Genomic DNA, 21,933 nt, shown 5'->3' on the forward strand with positions numbered 1-21,933 from the left:
TTGATCTTCTATGTGAGTATGTGAATCATTTACACACTGACTGTATTTATGAACAAAAACAGTGAGATAAATTATTTTCTCTGGCTGGTTTTAGAATTAATGGCTTTCTCCTCTCCTTGGTTGTTTGTCTAACTGAATATAATACATTGCATAATTATTCAACTGTTGTTTGTGTTGACATTAATTATACACCTCCCCCTTCCACATATTTCAGATTCATCTGTTTGAATGGTATATGGTCAAAGTTCTGAAACCATAGCTGCATGCATGTTCTTGTTAGGAATGACTTGTTGCATTAGGAACCAAGTAGAGCCCGAGTCTACTGAGTAGGAGATGTGAACTAGCTCTATAATCTGTGCTAACAGACAACAGCCAATATTCAATTCCTCTAGAAAATGAAAATTTCTGGAATCAGTGTTAAGAAAATATTTAAAAAATATGTTCCACTGTAGCAATACCTAACCCTGTGAATCATTGCCTGGTATTGAATTGGTTGAGGAGGACAAATAGCTTGAAGCTTAGTCCAGACATGAGCAAGGGCCTGCTCAGTTATTGTCCCATCTTGAATATCCTTCCTGGAAGGACTATTTATTTCTCTGGGGGCAGGCAAGTAGTTGTATTCAGATGGGCCTTTATTAAATTATGATAGTTGCTTTTATTGTATGTTGTATCGTATTTGCATACGTTATTGCTAGTGATTTGCATGTTTCATTACTAAATATCAGGCAGATATTTAATCATGGCACTATCCCAGATTATTGAGGGTCTGACTCAAATTGGGGGTCACATATAAGATCTAAATTTTGTCTCAAGGCAGTTGTAACATGATCTGCCACAGACAGATCATTCTTTGAATGCTTTTTGGTTGGCTGGTATTGTCCCTCATTGTAGGGACTTCTTTGAGAGATGGGTGATCCTTTCTGCTCTGAAGGAGGCAGGGATGTGCCTTCTCAAGAAATCATCAGTGCAACCAATTTTCATTCCATCTCCAACCTTCCCTTTTGGGAAAGATTATTAAGAAGGTGGTTGGGCAATAGCTCCAGAGGATCCTGCAGTAAACAGATGACCTACACCCATTTCATTCAGGCCAAGAGACAGCATTCATCATGCTTGTCAATGACTTTTGACAGAGCGGGATAGGGGTAGTGCATTCATCCTTGTGTTGCTTAACCTCTCTGCTTTCAATTCCTTTGACCATGGTATCTTCTGGATAGGCTGCAGGGATTGGGAATGAGGGGGACCTGGGATGCAGTGGTTCTCCTCCTTTCTCTGTGGTCAGTCATTGCTGAGGGGAGAATGATATTGAGTACATGGCCCTTCAAAGGTGAGGTGCTGGAGGGCTTGACACTCTTCCCCCTCCTGAAACTGCTGGGTGAGATCATCCATCAGTCTGGGTCTGGTATCACCAGTATGCAGATGACATCCGCTTCTATATCTTGACACTGGGCTATGCAAGTTATGCTGTCCCAGTGTTTGAAGGCTGTGTGGGTCTGAATAGGGAGGAACAAACTCAGACTCAATCCTAACAAGACCAAGTGCCTGCAGATATCTGGGCCTCTCCATTCTGAGGAGTTTCCAATTTTAGCATTGGATAAAGTTGCACTTCCCTGCTTAGAGAATGGTGCACAATCTGGAGGATGTTTTGGACTTGGAATTCCTACTTGAAGAGCAAGTGGCCACTGTGGCCAGGAAGGCCTTTGCACAGATTCATCTAGTGCACCAGTTGCTGCCATTCCTGGATCAGGAGGCCCTTTGGACAGTCACTCATGCCCTAGTCACCTGCAGAAGGGACTATTGCAACACACTCTGCTTGGAGCTGCCCTTGAAAATCACTCTGAAGCTTCAGCTGGTTCAGACTGTGGTGCCATGATCAATAATGGGCATGCCACAGTATGCCCATGTAACACCATGGTTCCATGAGATGCACTAGCTGCCAGTTGAATTGTGGGTGCAAGTCAAGATGCTGCTTGACACTTATAAAGGGCTTCAAGGCATAAGGCCTGCTTACTTGAGGAACTGCCTATATCTGATAACTTCTGTCTGGTAAAACCTGGCTGAGTTGCTGCACTTCAAGTTCCCTCAATTAAACAATGTCATCTAGTGGGACCATGGAAGCATGCCTTCTCTGTCACAGCATCTGCCCTCTGTTTGGCTCCTATCCGGATGATGTTCCAGAAGGCACTGAAAACTTGGTTATTCTCCCAGACTTTGGGATAGGATGGTGGTGAGACCCTGTAAGATTTGGTTTTGTTTGGCATTCATTCATTCATTCATTCATTCATTCAGTCAGTCAGTCAGTCAGCCAGTCAGTCAGTCAGTCAGTCAGTCAGTCAGTCAGTCATTCATTCATTCATTCATTCATTCATTCATTCATTCATTCATTTCAATTTATATGGCCACCCATCTCAACAACCATTTTTTTTCTCTGAATGCACATCCCTTTGTTCTTTTATTTTGTTCTTCTAGCTTTTTATAGTATAAAGCGCTCAGAATCTCTGGGAGTTAAGCTTTGTTAAATCTATGTATAAATACATAAATGAGAGAAGAGACATCTAGAGTGCTGTTGGAGGATGACAAAGAGTGAATCTGACCAAACCTATTAGGAATTACATTATTGCAATATGTAGTGGGAAAATATGTTTTCTTTTTTTTTATCTTACTGCATTTGCAGGTAGCCAGTGGCCTTGTTTAAGGTGACCAGGTCCCTGTTAAGAAGTCATGTGAATATCTTCAGGGCCACTGTGAGGAATATTTTAGGCATCTGACAGAAAAAATTGCTTAAATCTGCTCAGATTTAGACTCTGGTCAAATCCATACAAGTTGACCAAGGCGCTGTCCTGTTTATTATCTGGGAGATATTTGACACTGTACCTCCTGAGGAAGTGGATAGAATCGTTAGGATTACTAACCCAGCCACCTGACCATACCCCTCTTGGCTACTCAAGGCTGCCCAGAAGGTGACGCAGAGTTGGGTCTATACAGTAGTTAATGTATCTTACCTTGCCATTGTACTTGATAGTACAACAATTTTAATAATCTTAATCATATTAAACCCAAAACCAAACATTTATTATTTTTTATTATACCTTAATCATCTTAATCCAAATCATTAAAGATAAATGAAATCAGCCAAATCCTAAAAGCAATCCAAATAAATATTCTTAAACCCTTATCCCACTTCAAAATAAACCAGAGTATTTACATATCACCACAGTATGCACAGAGCTTTTTTCTTAAAAAAAAATCAAACAGCCCAACTGCCCACCTCAAAAACTCTGACTTCTCTTCAGGAGACTTCCCATACACGAGAACCCCTTCTTTTCTATGGCATTCTATCAGAAGATCAATTTCACTTACAGCTTGCAACTCGATCTCTCCCTTTAATTTCTTCAACTCAACTATCCGATATTCATCCAGCATTTCAACAGAAGTCCTGATATCACTTTTAGAAGAGACATTTCTGTTGCTGTTACATTCCTCAGTTTCAACCACAACATCCCCAACCAGATGACACATTTTAGACCTCATATTTTCCACAATGTCCTGAATGGCTTTCATAAAAACTTGGTAGGAGCCAGAAAGAATCTGTTTAAAATCTCAGTGGAAGTCAGAGAAAGTCTGTTTAAAATCCTCCATGTCTCATGCAGTAGATTATGGCACCCCCTAGGAGCTTAACCAGCAAAAGTCAAAGATATGAGAGAATTCTGGAATAGATTTATACAAGTGAAAGTGCGATATGAGGACAGTTCCCCAGGGGAAGTAGAAGCAGAAAACTGAAAGTTCAAAACAGCTGATTCAACATGTGGGAAAATGAGAATATCTTCAAATTCAGTACAAAAGTAATAACAGGGAGATAATTATTTACTCTCAATCCTCCTTAATATTTGGAAGAAAAACAAGTCCAAAACTTAAAAAGAATTTTTTCAAAAAAAAATTGATCCCAAAAATAATGATAAACACCAAGAGAACCCACTTCTCCTTGATGTAGAAAGCCTCTAAATTTGGTGATTTGGAAATTGGGAGGCCGGTCTTAGTGTCTCTTTAAGGCTACAGCACAGCTTGGAAATGGTGACATCCCAGCCTCCCAGCTAGCTCTTACCAGTCAAGCGCAAACGCTGTTTGCGATCTTCCAGCTGCAAGCAGCCATCTGGAGGACAGATGGGGTGTTTTCCTTTTTCTGGAAAAACACTCCTGGGCTTCAGGAGAAACCAGCCTGAGCCCAAAACAACTGCCACATTGTCAGTTCTGCCTGCTGAGCCCCTGGACACAGCTGTTCAGTCCACCATCTCCCCACCGGAAGTAAGCAAGGAATTTTTAATTGACATGGTGCCACATGGGGAAGAGCTAAGAACTTTAAAGTTCTGTAATCTACCTTTGCTTTTGGTTGACTAATGAACTGATTAATTATCAAGTCTATAAAGATGTATATTTAGCAAAAATAACAGTTCTGGAAAACCACACATTTCTTCATGTCTGATTCATTAGGATGCTCCAGCATTTCAGGTTTTCTTAGACCAGTTTGGACTCAACATTTCCTAAATTACTAGAGATTTTCATGCCTTGGTTAAACATTGTCAATAAAATGCTGGTGCTGATGTCCTGGTCAGAGGTACTGAATTTATGCAAGGAGATAGATTCAGGACTTTAGAGGGATGGATGAAGAACTGACAGCAGCATCTGTTCAGATGTTGCAAATTTCAGATGGGAATGGAGGGATGGGAGAGAATTTAATTTAGTCCAAATATTTAAGGAAAGCAATCAAACTTTCACTTCTAGAATAATGCACTTCTTTCTTAATTTTGTGATATAGCTCTTAGTTCAAAAATCTTACACAAAAATGCAAGTAAGACAACACAATGGGGTTAGCAATTCGCACAATAAGGTATATATCTTAAAAATCTGCAAAATGCATATGTTAGGTAAAATTGCATACCATAATGAATTAAATCCCAAAAAAATGCAGTTTCAGTTTATCAGAAGAAACTCAGACTCCAGGGCTGGGCAAGCCTGAACTCACAGCCTGAAAGTACTCTTTAATTCTGCATTATTCCCCAGTCTCCAGATAAAAGTGTAATATAGTAGCAAGAAGCTTGTTTGCACAGTTACATTTAGGGTTGCCACTGTAATTATTTCTGAGCTGTTCAGACCCAGCACACACATACACATCCTAGTGCTTTGATTATCATGACTAAATGACTGCAGTGAGTTCAATCTGGTGATGCTACCATTGAAATAGTACTTAAAAACTACAGTTGGCAGCTAGGCTGGTAACCAGTGTATAGCACCACAATCATGTTACATCCCAACTGAAAAATGTGAGTTGCTAGTTAATTTCTGGACTTAGTTTAAGTATTGTTTTTAACCTTAACAGTCAGAAGCTGTTTGGGGCCTGGCTATTTGAAGGTTCTTTTTTTTTTCATTATGAGCCTGCTTAAACATTTATCTATGCAAGAAAAATGTTTTTAAAAATGGTTCTGATTCTCTTGGGGGAAGGAACGAGAGCCAGTTTGGCATAGTGGTTAAGGCACCAGGCTAGAAACTGGGAGACTGTGAGTTCTAGCCCTGCCTTAGGCACAAAGCCAGCTGGGCAACCTTGAGCCAGTCACTTTCTCTCAGACCTAGGAAGGAGGCAGTGGCAAACCACTTCTGAAATCTAGCCAAGAAAACTGCAGGGATGTGCCCAGGTAGTCGTCAGGAGTCAACACTGACTTGAAAGCACCAAAATAAAAAATGTTCTTCTGTGGTAGAATATTCCTTTGGGGTTATTGTTTGATCCTTCTTTTTTCTCTTAGTCTCTGCTTTCCAAAGGGGCAAACATTTAGCCTTTTAAATGGTTTCACAGATGGTTTCATTGTGTATTATTTATGTCATGTGTAAATAATACCTATTATTTATGTAATTGCTTTAATATGTATTGTTTTAATTGTACTTTAAGTGCATTGTCAGCTTATTTGTTTTTATATTTGCTGTTAGCTGCTTGGAAGATGAAATGAAATGATAGAACATCAATCTGATACTTTTGAGTATTTTTTTAAATGAATGGAACATGGAATGTGAACAAAACTAGCATGGACCAGGTATAGACAGAGTCATCTTTCCTCATAGAAGTCTATGCTTAATGTCAGTCTCAGATCTTAGCAGACAGAAAGTAATAATATGTATCAAAAAGAGAGCATTTTATGTGGGGCTATCCTTGAAAAAGGTCCAAAACTGCAACTGGTACAAAATGCAGTAGCCAGGCTAACGAGTGATAAAAGGTACTGTACAGGGATCATATGATGTCTGTATTAAAACATCGGCATTAGCTACAACTGCCTACCAAGCACTATTTAAGGTGCATCTTAACAAACGTCCTAGGGGTTCATTATCTGTGGGACCACCTTTCCAGTTAGTTACTTAGATCAGTGGGAGATCCTTCTGAAGATGCCCCCGCTGCTAGAAACCCAACTATTGAATACACAGATGGATTTGGCTCCCATTCTTCCAATATTTAGGAAGATGGCTAAAAATATATCTCTTTCTCCAAGCTTTTAAATATAAATTTTAATGACTGGTTTTTATTAAGGTTGATTGTAATAATTGCATTTTGTTGTATACTTCATTTTTTTATTGTACGTAAGTTTGTACTGAGTGTTGGAATAAAGAAAAACACAAGGTATAAATTCAGTATAAACAAGGCAAATAAATAAAACCCTTCCTCTTCGAGTGTACTTACCTGGAGATCTACTCCCAATCTCTGTTTCAGGATTAAATGGACCAAGGACACCTTCCTGTAAAAAGGATGTAAATTGTAATTTATAATGAATGCTGCCTTTTCCATTATAAAACCTGGATCTATAAAAGCAGGAAAGCATTGGTACACAGCCTGCTGACCTATATATATCAACTCTGAAGATGAGGTAAATATCTCAGCACATGTTTCCAGAAAAGTAGGTGGATATTTGAGGAGGGAAACCAAATTCTGAAGAATTTCAGCTGCAATATTTCTCTATTGAACCCATGATGGTTAAGGATTTTCTTTTACTAAAAATCACCCTTTTCATTACTTTAAATGCTGGTTGGTTGTCTGTCTGCAGTACCCAGCAATATTCCAGAGTATGGAATAACTTGCAAGGGATGGTAGCTACATCATGCTGCCTGAAGTGACATGAAGGCTTTTCACGTTTGCTGGGTGGGTGGGGGATGGGGTAAGAAGAGAGGGATAATCCTTTGCCTCATATTTAAAGATACCTTCCCCCTCTGGGGGGGGAATCCACCTCCAAAGGTTAATTCAACCTGGGGGGTGATGGCAGGGAGAATGGATTCATGCTATTCAACATAATTAACTATATTGTGGAATTAGTTTTCTATTTCTGTTACTATGTAAGATTTACACCAATAATCTGCTTCTCAGATTCATTTATTCTCTTTATGAGGTTCTCTGTGCTTATTATTTCTAGAGAGAAAAATAGTGTATGTGCTGATCTAAATCTCCTGTAAGGTAGATGTGCGGCTGAAGACTCAATGCCATTTCATCTTCAATCCTGCTCCATCCATCATACCCTCTTTGAATCTTTCCTGATGTTAGAAAAATGGCTCACAGAGAACAATTGGGGGGGAGGGGGAGATGGTTCTGAAACTGAGTTACCCCTTCCAAGGCTGGAGTTGCCCCTCATCCTGAAAGAAAGAATGAAAACAATGAACCCTACAGTTTCTGAGATGCCATATAAATGCGCAGAATGTTTAATCTATCTAACACAACATCAGCACCACAATCCCCATGGCTTTATATGATGTTATTATTTATATGATGTTAAAACCCTTTTTCTTCAAATATCTTGCTATTGTCTAGAGATGGACTAAAACCTGAAAAGATGAAATCCTAATTCTGTCATTAAAATGAACCACTTTTATATACATAGACACATACATAGGTCTATTGATACAGTAAGGGGGGTTGAAAGATGTAAATGTAGTTTTATGTAAAGAAAAGTTATGTGTGTAAGAATTTGCTCCTACACTCACTTTCTTTATTCAGTGTGTGTGAACATGCTTAAAGCCCCCGACCCACTCCACCCACAGCAAAACATCAGGATCCTCTATGTATAATTTTTATTGTCACATATAGAGTGATAGTTGAAAGTAAGGAGCTGAAACAATATTTTATGAAAGTATCATGTTGAAGTTTCTGCAGGTTTCAAAATATTTAAATATGTAAATTTCAATGAAGAGATTTCAGATATTTTTTGATAGCCTAATGATTTTAAGCATCTCATTTCTAGTCAAACACTGACAAAAGATGTGCAGATTGCAGTGTGAGATGGTTTCTATGGTTACCGTTGTTTCCTAGCAGTTTAGTGACATCTTTTGTGAACATTGGCTGCTTCACTTATTTGTCACTAATGTATGTGTAGAACTATAGTTAATAGCCTTGGGCGGACAATTTTTTTTCCCCCTCCAGAATGGTGTATTGTTTTTTAGCAGCATTTTTCAATAAGGTGACAATGAAGCAGAATACTAATGGTATGTATGGTATTTTAAGATGTCAACTTTTCAATAAAATGGTGATGAAAATTTTGCATTTCAGTTAATAGTTAAATATTCATGAATTTTCACAGCACGATCAAGCAGGCGAAAAATAAACTGTATAATGTGTAACACTAAACATCATAAATTCAAGCTCTTTACAGAAAATCTATTCACAACTGTTCAATAAAAAAAACCCTTTCTGGGTTTAAACCAGCTTGTGATAAATTAAAGGTATAAAAAGTCATTTTCAATCAATCAGAAATAATGCAGCCCAGCATGTTTACAATGTAAAGAAAAATATACCTGGGAAATAAATGGTACTTTTTGTCATTATAATTTATAATGACCATTGGGGGAAGAATGTAATAATATTTTGGCCTTTGTATCTGAAGGCATACACAAATGTGTACACAGGCAGATATAGGGACATACACCCACACAGAGGAAATATTTTTATTCAATCAACATACTGTACTGCTTTGGTGAGCATTCTTTATATTTAGAAATGACAGAATTAAACAGGAGCAATGTCAGAGCACATGGTATATTTGTATCAGCCTCGTCCAATCTGATGTCCTTCAGATGTGCTGACTGGAGAATTATGGGATCTGTAGTTCAACACATGTGGAAGACATCAGGTTGGAAAAAGAAAGGCCAAACCATTGGTAGTCCAGTACAAGGATTTCCTATGATCAGTATCCCATTTCTATTATGTTTTTGTATTTATTACTGATAACAATTACTTACAAGCCAGTTTGGTGTAGTGGTTAAGGCACCAAGCTAGAAACTGGGAGACTAAGAGTTCTAGACCCACCTTAGGCATGAAAGCTGGCTGGGTGACCTTGGGCCAGTCACTCTCTCTCTCAGCCCTAGGATGCAGGCAGTGGCAAACCACTTCTGAAAAACCTTGCCAAGAAAACTGCAGGGACTTGTCCAGGCAGTCTCCAAGAATTGGACACAACTGAACTGATTAACAAAAAAACTTAAATCCTACATTAAAGATAAACACTCTCCTGAAGTTGCTTACAAGTAATATAGAACACAGAAAATTGGTATTATTTACAATGAAGTGAAGAAGCAAATTTCCAGGATCCTTCCCATGGTGAGGAAGAGGAATGTCCAGCTGGGGAAGCTTCTGTGGTGTTTGTCACCTGCTTTCCTTAATCTCCCTTGAAGGATCCTTCCCACAGGGGGAGAGGGAGAAAGAGAGAGAAAGAAATTTGAAATGGTTACAGGGTGAGGACACTTTTGGTGAAACTCCTGCGTTATTCTTGTATGCAGATATTAATAGACAGAGCAATCCTAACAGGTCCAACAAGAAAGATGTGAGAGAGGAGCTGCCAGGTCTGTCTCCGGTGATGCTCCATCAAACTAATCCTCTCAGAGGCTGAAGGATTGCAACCAAATAAGTCTTAAAAGAAGTCAACTGTTCTCCAAATATTTTTGACAATCATCAATTGCAGACAATGGCAATAAAACATGAAGCTGTCATTCAAAACAAAACATATAGAGTGTACCCCTGCTTTGCAAGATTTACTGTGTCCCTTGCAGTATATAAGCACTTACATCTCAACAGAAATAACAGAGTATATTCCATCCTGTTACAGCTTTTACCAAGCTGGCAGTTCTGGGAGTTAAAGTGTAGTGCATTTGGAAGACACAAGGTCTGAGAAGACTGCTAATTATAAATTGCAGATAACCTCCCAATGCTGCTTCTGTACCTTGATTGTTAAGAGTCAGGATCATCAGATTCATGCTGGATCAACTGCTCCATCATTGCTTGATCAATCACCAGCAAAACATTTTGGATCACTTACATTATTTATATAGGCCCAATTCTTATGGCACTTTTTAAGCACTAGCTGAAAAAGTGCCTATTCTAAAACAACTGGCCTTATAACTTCTATAAGCTGCAACAGCCAGTGTCCAGACAGCAGCACTGCCTCACAGCTCACAGCACACTGGTGAGCATAGCTCACCATCATTGTGAGTGAATAGTCTTCTCTGGAACGGCACTATCCTGCAATGTAAAGATCATATGAGGTGAGTGTCTGCTGGGAGGGCAAAGGCTGGGAGAAAATAGATTTTCTAGATACTTATATCCCTTCTTCCCACTCAGGGTAGGAAGACAGAGAAAGACTATGTGGAGTATGAAATGAGGGCACATGATATTTCACAGCATGGGTGCCCAACTCAAGGCTCTAGCATCATGTGTGGCCTCTAAAAGCCCTGGGTAGGACCTCAACTGCCCCTTCAAAGTTGTTGTTGAGCTCTAATTTTACATTTGGCAGAATGGAAAAATTATTAAATGCACGTTAGTTATAAATTGATTATTAACCATATTGATGGTGGAATCAAATTGAATTTTAAATTTTAATTTCTTTCTCATGGTCCTATTTTTTGGAGTATAGCTCCTGGCATGTTACTTAAGGGCCCATGGTTTGCAGAAAGCCTTGGATTTCAGAATTCTATTATTCATGTTACTGACAAGGTAGTCAAGGACTGTGCTTGAGTATGCCATCTTGTACTGCATAGTAATTTATTTAATCAACTGCAACCTCCCTAGTTTCCCATGTCTGAAACACCAAGGGAAGATAAGATACCATAAAGGGGCCTTACGCTAGGATATAGGAAGCCAGGAAAGGTGATTTGGGTGGGCTACCAGATCTCAAGATTAAAAAAAAACACACATTTGCATATTAATTTATATATTAAATTGCACATTAATTTGTATTATTTGTAAATGAATGTGTGTAATAATTTATTCACTTGGTCTTAAAGATCTCAGGCTATATCTTTAATTTTGATCATTTCTTGCTTGCAACCATATGCAATACTCCTTTTTTTTTAAAACAAAAACCCTTTTTTCTCCTTGTATAGCAAATAATATAAACACAATCTTGGCCAACTGAAGTTGGGTAGGAATCTCAAAGTGCCAGGGTAAGCATGGTCTTAGAAAAAAACAAAGCAAATAGAAACATAGATCAATGTCATTTTTGGCACAGATTGCTACAAATGCGCCCAAATAAACAAAAAAAAAAACCATCTTTCAGCCCCTTTTAGTTCCTTCTTTTTATATCTACACATATTTCCCATTAGAGTGAATATTTTTAGTTGAGTTGGAAGGTTCAGCAAATATGCATGGAAGCTTCTGCATCGCTATTAGTTCTTTTTGTCCCATCTCACTTCTCTCCATCTCACTTACCAACCATATACTGTATCTTACAATGTCTTATAACTGAAGATGAGGCCCTTTGGATTAAAAAAAAAACAAGAGCTGTCCAATAGCATAATTGAGAAAAGAACAACACATAAGAAAAGAGAAAATTAGAAGTTAGAAGGAAATCACCATCAATTTTGGATGCCTTGCACCACATTTGAGTTTCCTAAAACGTTTGGATTTGAAATAGAAATAGGCTATAGTATGGCAAGACTAAAATATTCTACATATTTAGTTCTTTAGCCTCCTAGTTCTGCATACTTCGGGAGGACAAATTGTAAAATTGATGTTTTGTTTAACATTACAGTAAACTGCTCTGATCTGAGAAGTTGCTTTCATCTGAAAAGCAGTTGTATACAAATATATATTGATCATTAGCCACTTCCCACTTACTGCACCTTCACTTCTGCTGCTGCTGTTTTTGGTGGCTGGGTTCATGCTAGGCTATGGTACATTAGAGTGATGGTTTGTGATTCAGTGTGTTACGAGAATCTAGCCTTTGTCTTAGTATATTGTGCAAATCGGGTTTACTTGGCTGGGCATAACATGTTATATCAATGCAGCAACTATAATTCGTAAGTCCTCAGTAGTGGTTCAGCATGCCGGGCAAACCCATCCAATGTGATTCATTTGCTCATTTGGCTCAACAGGTTGTGTGAACACAACCAATTGCTCACTCAATAAACCAGGGTTCAACAAATCGTTACAATGTGCAAAGCCACAAAATATCTATGTTTTACCACTCTTACTGTCACAGTGTAGGCTTCAACCTGAGCTTATTCATGTTCAGTCAGACTTGCTCTTTGTTCTTCTTCCAGCATCACACTAGGCATCTCCTTTGATGCTTTATCTCCCAGAGCTCCTTGGTAAAGCAAAGGATTACACCAAGAAAGGCCACACAGATACAATTCTAACCAAAGCCATAGCCATCTCGACCTTCCAGTGAACAGCCAAGGACTCAGCAGAATTGCCACCCAGAGTCTTGGAAAATTCTTAACGTGCTCTCTGGAAATCAGTCACATCTATTAGGCACTTGCAGTGTGTATCTATAGAGGTAGACAGACCTAGCACTGCTTTATGTCTCAGTAACTAGTGATCCTGTGAGTGGAGATAGAACCCTGGCTGACCAAGGCCCCCAAAAGCTGGACAATCAACTTGTTTTTCAAGTCCCTCCACTCTGGGCAATGCTTTGGATACTTCAAAATCTTAGACCAGTCCAGATATCTTCAGACACCTGATAGGCTTATGTTTGTGCAATAGAAAACAAACAATAATAAGACAAAATAACCAAAATTTCAAAGCATCAGTAAAATAAATTTGGCACTATCCAGAATGTTATTTTGAATGAAAAAGTTTCCAGGTTCAAGTATTGGCATCTCCAGTACTGCTGTGAAAGACTTTTGTCCAAAACTACCAATCATTTTGGAAAATATTAACTGTATGGTCAGAATTCACTATAAAGCAACTTCCAGTTAATATTTTACCTTTGTATCACAAAATTTGGCAACTTGTATTACAGCTTCACACTTTGCATTTTTTTCAGGTTACAGTTAAGTCTGAAAATGTAAAAAAATCCATAAAGAGATCACTCAAAGCTTTATCTTATATAGAAAATCACCTTCAGTCCCTGTATACATGGGACTTCTTGCCCATTGAACATAGAAATTCATCAATATCATAGAAAGGAACAGCTAAGTTCTCAATAAAAATTAGGTATCAGAATAACCAGTCACTATGAAAAGAAGTTTTCCTTAACTAGAAATGACATTGCTGATAATGCCCAGCAAAAACTAAACATTTGATCCAGAGAATTCATGCTTAGAGTAGACCTACTGAAATCATGACTTAACTAAGTTCTACTGATTTCAAAGGATCTGCTCAGTCTCATAAAACTAAAATCCAATTTGTTGTGTTTCTCCCTACTTTCTGGACATTTGTCCTTAAGAAATGGTCAGACCATTTTTTTTTATTTTCTGTATTCCATCTTTGTGGCCAAATGCTGCCTTATATGCACAGAGGATGACCAGGAGGCAAAGCAGGTGGTACTGGGGCTGTGGGATTGGTGGATATCTAAAATAACATATAGAAGAAAGGCAAGAACTGGTCTCCCTCCTCCTCAAGTGTGGGGAACAGACCAATGGTCTTACAATACAGGAAGAGAGATTCTAGATGAATGTTACGAAACATACATTAAAGATAAGAGCAGTTTGACAATGGAACCAATTATCAAGGGACGTGGAAAAAGCTGAATAACCATCTGTTGGAGATTCTTTAATTTGGATTCCTGCACAGAGATAGGACTCAGTGGATTAAAAGCCCCTTCTAACCTATGATTCGATGTGTGGATGGATGGAAGATTTAAAAAGAAAAGATACTGAAACTCAACTGCACTTGGAAACTATATCCTCTAGTTATATGACAGCAAGAATTTGTGTTAATTACATACATTTTATCATTCAGACTTTCTACAATGTAATGCAAAATCCAATTAAAAGACAATAATGCAGTATGTTGCTTATACATAAAAGGTGGAAGGATTACCTTGCTAAAAAAAGAAATAGATGAGTCTTCCAATATTAATAGCTTTGCTATTTTGAGAAAGAACTACATTTCTTTCGGCAATAATCTCTGAAAATTTTAATGATGAGAACTGAAGTGCCTCCTATACAGCAAAGGTCAGAAATCTTTTATGGCCAGGGACTTAAAAATGAAATAAAAAATTAACAGTGACAAAATCCCTGAAATCACCAATGTCAGCAATCTCATCTCTGAGATCTCATGAAACAGGCATTCACACTGGAAATTTGGCAATTTCATTATTTTGTGCATTTCAGATATGCACAAATTATGGACTTTATCTGGAGGTATAAAATATTAATAGCAGGTTCCCAGCTACTCAGATGATTTAAACAGCAGGGAAAATGAACAGGCCCCTTCAGGAAGCCATGGTTTTCCTACTTGTGATATGTATCATCCTATAAAGTTTATTTGAATGGACAAATGCAATGTTCATAAATGCCTATAGAAATTCTCCAGAGTCTTCTTTCTATGAAGTCCCAATTTATTTCTAGCAGCTTGTATTAGTAGTACATGTTTTTAATAGTTAATGCTTGTCTTTAAAAGGATTCTTTTAAAAAAAAGCAGACATATTTCATAAATAATCACATATTTGCATCATCATTCTTTAAAGAATTGCAAAATATAAAAGAAGTATAAAGACAGCATGCCTGAGTATAATCTGGAAAAAAAGGGTTCAGTACAAATCGTCATCATTATCATCATCATCATCACCATCCAAATGGAATTGGGGATTAAGGGTTATAAATGCTGTTAGGGAATGGATTGCTGCTTTACTCTTTTATCTAACTATTACATGGGTAAACTATATCTCATAATGTTATTCCAGGGACGCTTAACGTAAGGGTGGAGTGACATTCCAAGCCCACAAACTCAGTGGCTTAACTGAAATAATGCCACTATCATAGATCATATGTTAAGGTTGTGTTAAGCTGGTTCCAGACTCCATTTATAGAATCACAGAATTGAAGGAAATCTCGAAGGCCATCTAGTCCAACCTAGTGCAGAATCTGCTAAAAATATTTTAAACTGAAGACTATCTCCACTCTGTTGGAAGGCCTCCAGCAAAGGACAGCAATCTATTCCCCTGGTTGACAGATCTTACCATTAGAAAATCCACCCATCTATATAACCTTTACCTACCTCCTTCTTCCCTTTTCTGAAAATAGGGGTAACATCTGCTGTCCTCCATTCTCAGGGAGTTTTGCCAGCAACCCAGGATCCAGCCCTGGAGATTAGCATTCCTTTAAACTAGCTAAGCATTCTTTAACCTCTCCTTCCTACCAGATACCTCTTCCAGATCCTTCCTACCACTGGTGACACAACACTGACCAGCTAAGGCTGTTTTTCAGAAGACATACTTAAAATACTGTTGACATTCTGCCCTCTCACAATCTCCTATTCCCAATTAATCCCTTTCCCTTCATGACAGGTTTATAACCTCTTTGCTTTTCCTTTTGTTTCTAACATACCTGAAAAAGCCTTTTTTGGGGGGGGCATTTTGGGCATTTCTCAGAAGACTCACTTTAGTTTTCTGACAGACTTCCCCACAGTTTATGGCCTTATCTCTTTCCTTCTTTATACAAATTAGGCAGAAATCAGATCAAATCAAATCTTTATTACAGTCATAGGCCAGCATGAGGAGGGCTGGATACAGTCAATTAAAAAGCATAGAAGATACATCAGAGTCTTTAAAAAATTACGAAAAGCTAGAAGATATTAAAACAGGAAGTATATATAAAAGTCTATAAGAATCTAAAAGAAGGGATAGGAGCTTTGGATGGATGTAAGACAGCATAAAAGGTTAGTATGTGAAAGACTAAGGCAGAAATCAAAGGTGGTTTTGAGCTCATAGAGGTTTTGATAACAATTATTAGTATTTAGTATCACAGAAGGGTAAGTACAAACAACTCTGCTGACCTCACCAAATAACCAACAAGCTCTGTATCCTGTTTCTCATAGAGCCTGGCTTAGATGTCTCTGGGAAGCCACAAGATTAATATAAAGGCATATATTGCAAACAGTATTAATGCTTCCCACCATGAAACTTTTGGATAATTTATTCCTAGCTCCCCACACCTATTGCCTCTCCAGTTTTGGGACTTCCAACTCCCTTGTCTACTTCAGCTGAAATTCTTAACTGAGTGTCATTAAGCTTAGTTTCAGTAGAGAAACTTTCTGCAACCTCATGTCCTCCAACCATATTGGATCAATTTCCATGATCCTGGTATACAATAGAAGGTTTTGTGACTGGATTTACACATCATGCAAAGCCATCATGTGGTTTGTTTGGTTCAGGGAGAGTGTGTTGTATGAGCCCAGCAGTTATTCAATAAAGTTAGTAATAAAATAATAAATAATAAACTTAATAATGAACTTAAAGTTACCCAGTAAATTGGTTAAGCAAATCACAGCTTACTGTGATGTTTGATGGGTTCACACATAACATTAAGCTACATTTGATTAACCCCAATTTATTGAGCTAATTCTAATTGGCTGGCTTCACACAACATATTCAGTCAGAAATTTACAAGTCAAAATTGTTTGATTTACACATCACACAAGCCTCCCCTATGTTGTTGTTATAGTGCTTGGCTACTGCAAAGCATTTGCCCAGAGGGTAAGATAAGAATAGGGTTGATAGGAATAATTTACATAGAAATGTGAGGGGAGGGTTCCTGTCAGGGCCAGCCCAAGAACAACGGCAAATCAGTGCATTCAAACTCCAGTTCTTTATTGCTCTCACCATACAGACAGAATCTTGCCAGACTAAAGCTACCCTAACTAACCTAAGGGGAAACTCTAGGGCGGGGCCACCCTGAACTTCTTTACTTTCCCACCAACGCTGTCCGGACTGTGAGTCCTCTTATCTCCTTGGAATGTGCTCCCTCCTTCCTGAGAATCAGCAGCAGTGCTGAAACCCACCACAGTTCCCTTTCCTTCCTAGCTAATATTTTTCTTTACTTAGTGCTACATTTAAAGGAATATTCACAATTTAGAGAGAGAGAGGAGTAATTAATATTTCCAGAGCTAGGAGATAAGTGGTGGTTTATCCTTGGAAAAACTTGCAAAGCTGTCAGCATTTCAAAATCAAAGAAAATATAAGAATAATTTAACATAATGGAAAGCTATAGACCAGTGTGCTTCTTTATCATCACAAATTTCTCTCTTGCTCCACCCCTTTCAGATGAGAGCGGTTTTTTTCTTCCTTTTTTTCCTTTTAATGCTATGTTGCAGAAGATGGCATTCCAGTCTGGGCTGCTAGTTGTTAAATACATTTGATTTGCAAAAACACAAGAGAGCTAATTAACTTGTGCTGAAGAAGCATAATTTATTATAACAAATTAGGGCATTTTTTTTAAAAAAAAATTGTTCTTCCACAGTGAATTTCAATGATCACTCATTCAAAATGAGGAGGTACAACATTCCTTGTGTTTTTAGTACCATATTAGCAATCTAAACTGTAAATATAGCAGTATGGTGAGGGCAACCCACACAGAAAAGGCATATTTATATAGCAGGATTTTTTTTTCCAAACAATTGCCTTTGTATTGCTTCTTTTAAAAAAAACAGTCCAGCTCGGTTACTAATTTATCTTATTCCATTTGTCTTCTTATTATTACACCACACCAGTAACATTTAAGCTATAATACTTTAACACAGTAAAAGTGTGGATTAATTAAAAAGGATTAATAAAAAGAAACAGATTTTAAAATATTATGAGCATCTTTAAAAGCTCTTAAGTGATCGAGCACAAAGATAGCTTTAAAAAGATGAATATATTTTTCTCCAATTCCTTGTCCAGATATAAATATTAAGATATTTTCTGCCTTCTATGCATGTCTTCAAAGCCCATTTACTGACAGGAATGGAAGGCTCACTTAAAAGTAGAGAGAAAGAGTGTTTGTAAAGTCAAAATAAAATGGATTTAACCTCCTAGAATCCCTAACCAACATGGCCAATGAAGATGAATCCGCAGTATCTGGAGCATACCAAGCTGGGGACATCAAATATAATTCTTCCTTTACTCTGTTTTTCCCCTTCAAATATCTTACCTCTGTTTTCCTCTAGAGGAAGTTCTAAGTTTGCAACAGAAATACAGATTCCTGCAGATAAAAATGCAGCTAGAGGAGTTAGAGGATGAGGGATTTTGCCTCAATTAAACCTAGCTGAATATATACACAAATGCTTCCTGTTCTGAATGACCATTGCAATGGGTTGGGATTCTGCCAATCTCTCTGCATGGCCCACAATAACACTGTCCAAATGTTTCTCCTTCTAAATTGTTATTAGAATGCACCAAAATAGTCATTCCAAATGCAGGGGAATGTGAGCCTATTCATATGCATGGATGCTATTGCTTTTCTGAAATATGCAAGTTTGATTCCAGTGGATTTGTACTGTCATCTGATCATACAATTCAGATGTGCTTAGTTCAAAGCCCAGTTTAAAGAAAATATACCATCTATAATACAGGAAAAATTATGCTGGCCAACCTCACCAGGTTCTTATAAGGAATATCAACATGTTTTTCAACAACTAGGAAAAACACTAATTTCTTGCCACATCCAAGGACACTAAGAATATGTAGTGTTAAAATATGAGCAGAAATATAATCCTACAAATCAACCAAAACCTGAACACACAAAACTCTGCAAATTAACAAATCTACACTGCCAAGTTTATGTGCACGCATGCACACACATGCACATGCCCCTCAAAAAGAATGCTATCCTGAACATTTAAGGATGGTCTTTAAAACTTATGCCAATGAGAAACAATTATCCTTCATTTAGCATATTCTACTAGTATTCAGAAATGTTTTCTAATAGGCATTTGATGTCAAACTTTTTGATATTTTAGTATGATATTTTTATATTCTGTTTTCTGTGGTTTTCACATAGGACATCTACACAGCACTTTAGTGCCATATAACTTTTTTTTTTTTTAGAAAAGGGGGGAAACTTGGTTTATTTTGGTTGGTTGGTTTGATTTGTTTTGGCATACAGAATACTTCTTCCACTTATAGACAATTTTACTCATCCCATTTTATCTTTGACCCTCCATGCTGCCAAATGTTTACTGCCTCACTGTTTTATACTTACAGAGTAATATAGAAAATAAGTGAATGAGATAAGTTGTCCAAATTCCCATTTACTGGTGCCCATAAAAGCAACTAAACAAATGGGCCTGGTATATTATTGTTTTCATTCATATTCAAAATAAATTCTTACCTCCAATTGTGCTTCTTTGGAATGTTCGGGCCTTGTCTCAGAACTCTTTTTAGGCACTTTTTCTATTTGTTTATAGTGGAAGGATGATTGTTCCAGAATTATGTAGGTATGTTTCTCAGATGCAATATATGTGTATATGGTACATTTACATGGTAGAGGATGGTGCCTTCAGTGATGGCATGGCACTGAGTGACAGTCTCTCCTAATCAACAGATATTCATTCAGATATCTGTGGCAGGCAACATGTAGAGTACAGGCCATGTACCTTTGAAATACTTGGCAATTGTACATTCTCTGTATACCTCTCTGAATACTGGGGATCTACACAAAGTTTCTAAAGAATCTGCACAAGGTGATGCAAACCAGCCACCCCAATCAAGTGCCCATCTTCTGCTTGTTCACTGAACATAGTAAGCATGGGTGAATAGGCTTATCTGTCAAGTGGCATTTCCCAGGGTTAACATCAGAAAAACAGTGATTTAACAAAATATCTAATGTGTGGTTAAATAAGATGAAGATGTTCAAGTGATGCAAATAGGAAACAAGTTACCCCAAAGTCTTAGCCAACTGTTAACCATGCATATGTGGTGCTTACTTATTGGTTCTTATCTAAATTAGAGCTTTTTGACATTAGGAGTCAATCAAACATTGGCAAGTTTTGTTCTCCGAATTCTGTTCTTTGTCAGTGATTTTTGTCTTCGGAACTAACAGCAACAATTGTGGGCCAGATGTGGAAATCCTCGCCAATAATGCCTTGTATTTTTCAATAGATCACACCATGCTCTGATAAAGATGTCCCAGTAGGAAACACATCTGAGAGTGGGCATAATGAAATGGCTTTTATTTCTAGGGAGCATTGCCTGTAATGTGCAGTTTCCAGCACTGAAATACACAAAGGTAAACCTCAAAATTGCTGATTCCTTTCTGCAAACTTTGAGTGATTCCAAGATTTGGAGATCTACTGTTTGGTGTAATTAATGCACACTAACGAGGCAAAGCGGTTGTGCTCTCCTGGCATATTTATTTATTTATTATTCACATTTCTACCACAGCCCATCTCCCCCTAAAATATTCATCGGAAATCAATGGCAACAGCTATCCCCAACAACATTTCTCATCTAGAGTATGAGAAGGCAAATGGTGATAAGCAAGTCTCCCAATTAAAAAGATAACAAAAGGAAGAACAATTTTCTTTTCAGTTACTGGCTGTGCTATAGCTGCATTTCAGATATCATCTGGGTGAGAGGTGTAATTTAGTGGCAAGGTGTTTTCTTTCCGATCATAGGAAAAAGAAAACAAAGTTGATCAAAGAGATGTAAGAGTGAAATAAATGATAATATAATACAAAAAGAGTGGGTCATTTGTTAATGATTTTTAAAACTGTGTCACAGACTATCTGAATAACAATTTTTAGTCGCTTTATCCATCAGGGGATACAGGCAGGCAGCAAACTGGATAATTTATAACAAACAGCCCCTTTCTATTAGATTGATTGCAGAAGTCTTACTTTGGTGGAGAATGTGGTAGAAGATATTCGAATACTGCTGTTTTTTGTACTGTTCTATTCCTACTGATCTGTTTAACCCATTGACACCTACAAGTGTAACCTGATTAGTCCACGCATCTTCTCAGATGCCATGGAAGTAGTTCGCTGAAAGGAAAGGTAGACTATTGGCAACTTTCTCAAAGATGCAGGTGCGACTATTGTACTGTCTATAATCGCTCATCCTGAAGTAATAACCTCTTAATTTCTATCAGCATCAAATGGGCAACACATTTGAAGGGGTTGAAGCCAGATAAAAGCAGAGAAAGGAATTCTGAACAACAGAGAGATAACTGGTTAATTCTGACCTCAAACACATGCCAGCTGTTTTGTGACCTTTGTATCTTTTCCACTGGTGATAAGAAAATCAGATATGACATTTTGGACATGGAGATGCTTAACAGGATTAGGGGATTATGTATGCAGAAGAGTATATTTCACTGAACAGAATATCCTACATATGCCATCCACTTAGCTCTGTAATTATATATGGGAAATGGTTGTGCCTAATTCTAAAAGGTATCTGGGATTCTGAAAGGAAGGAAGGCAGGCAGGCAGGCAGGCAGGCAGGCCCGCCGGCCTTCTTAAATATACTGAAAAGGTGTCCTGGCAATAGAGGAGCCAGCTCACTGGGTCACACAACTGGTGCCCCAAGCAGTGCCTTCTGGGAAGTCTTGCCTGCTCTTGGTCTCCATGATAGGCCTTTGCTGAGGAAGCACAGCCTCTGTAAGCAGAAGCAAAAGCAACCATGTTTTGCTCAGGGAAGACAAACTGAGAGTTGCCCAAGGGAAGAAAGGAAGCAGTGGCTGCAGAAGAAGATGGGGTCTGTCTGTCCTGCTGCGAAGTTCTTT

Source organism: Candoia aspera, chromosome 1 (genome assembly GCF_035149785.1).
Source record: "Candoia aspera isolate rCanAsp1 chromosome 1, rCanAsp1.hap2, whole genome shotgun sequence".
Classification (NCBI taxonomy): domain Eukaryota; kingdom Metazoa; phylum Chordata; class Lepidosauria; order Squamata; family Boidae; genus Candoia; species Candoia aspera.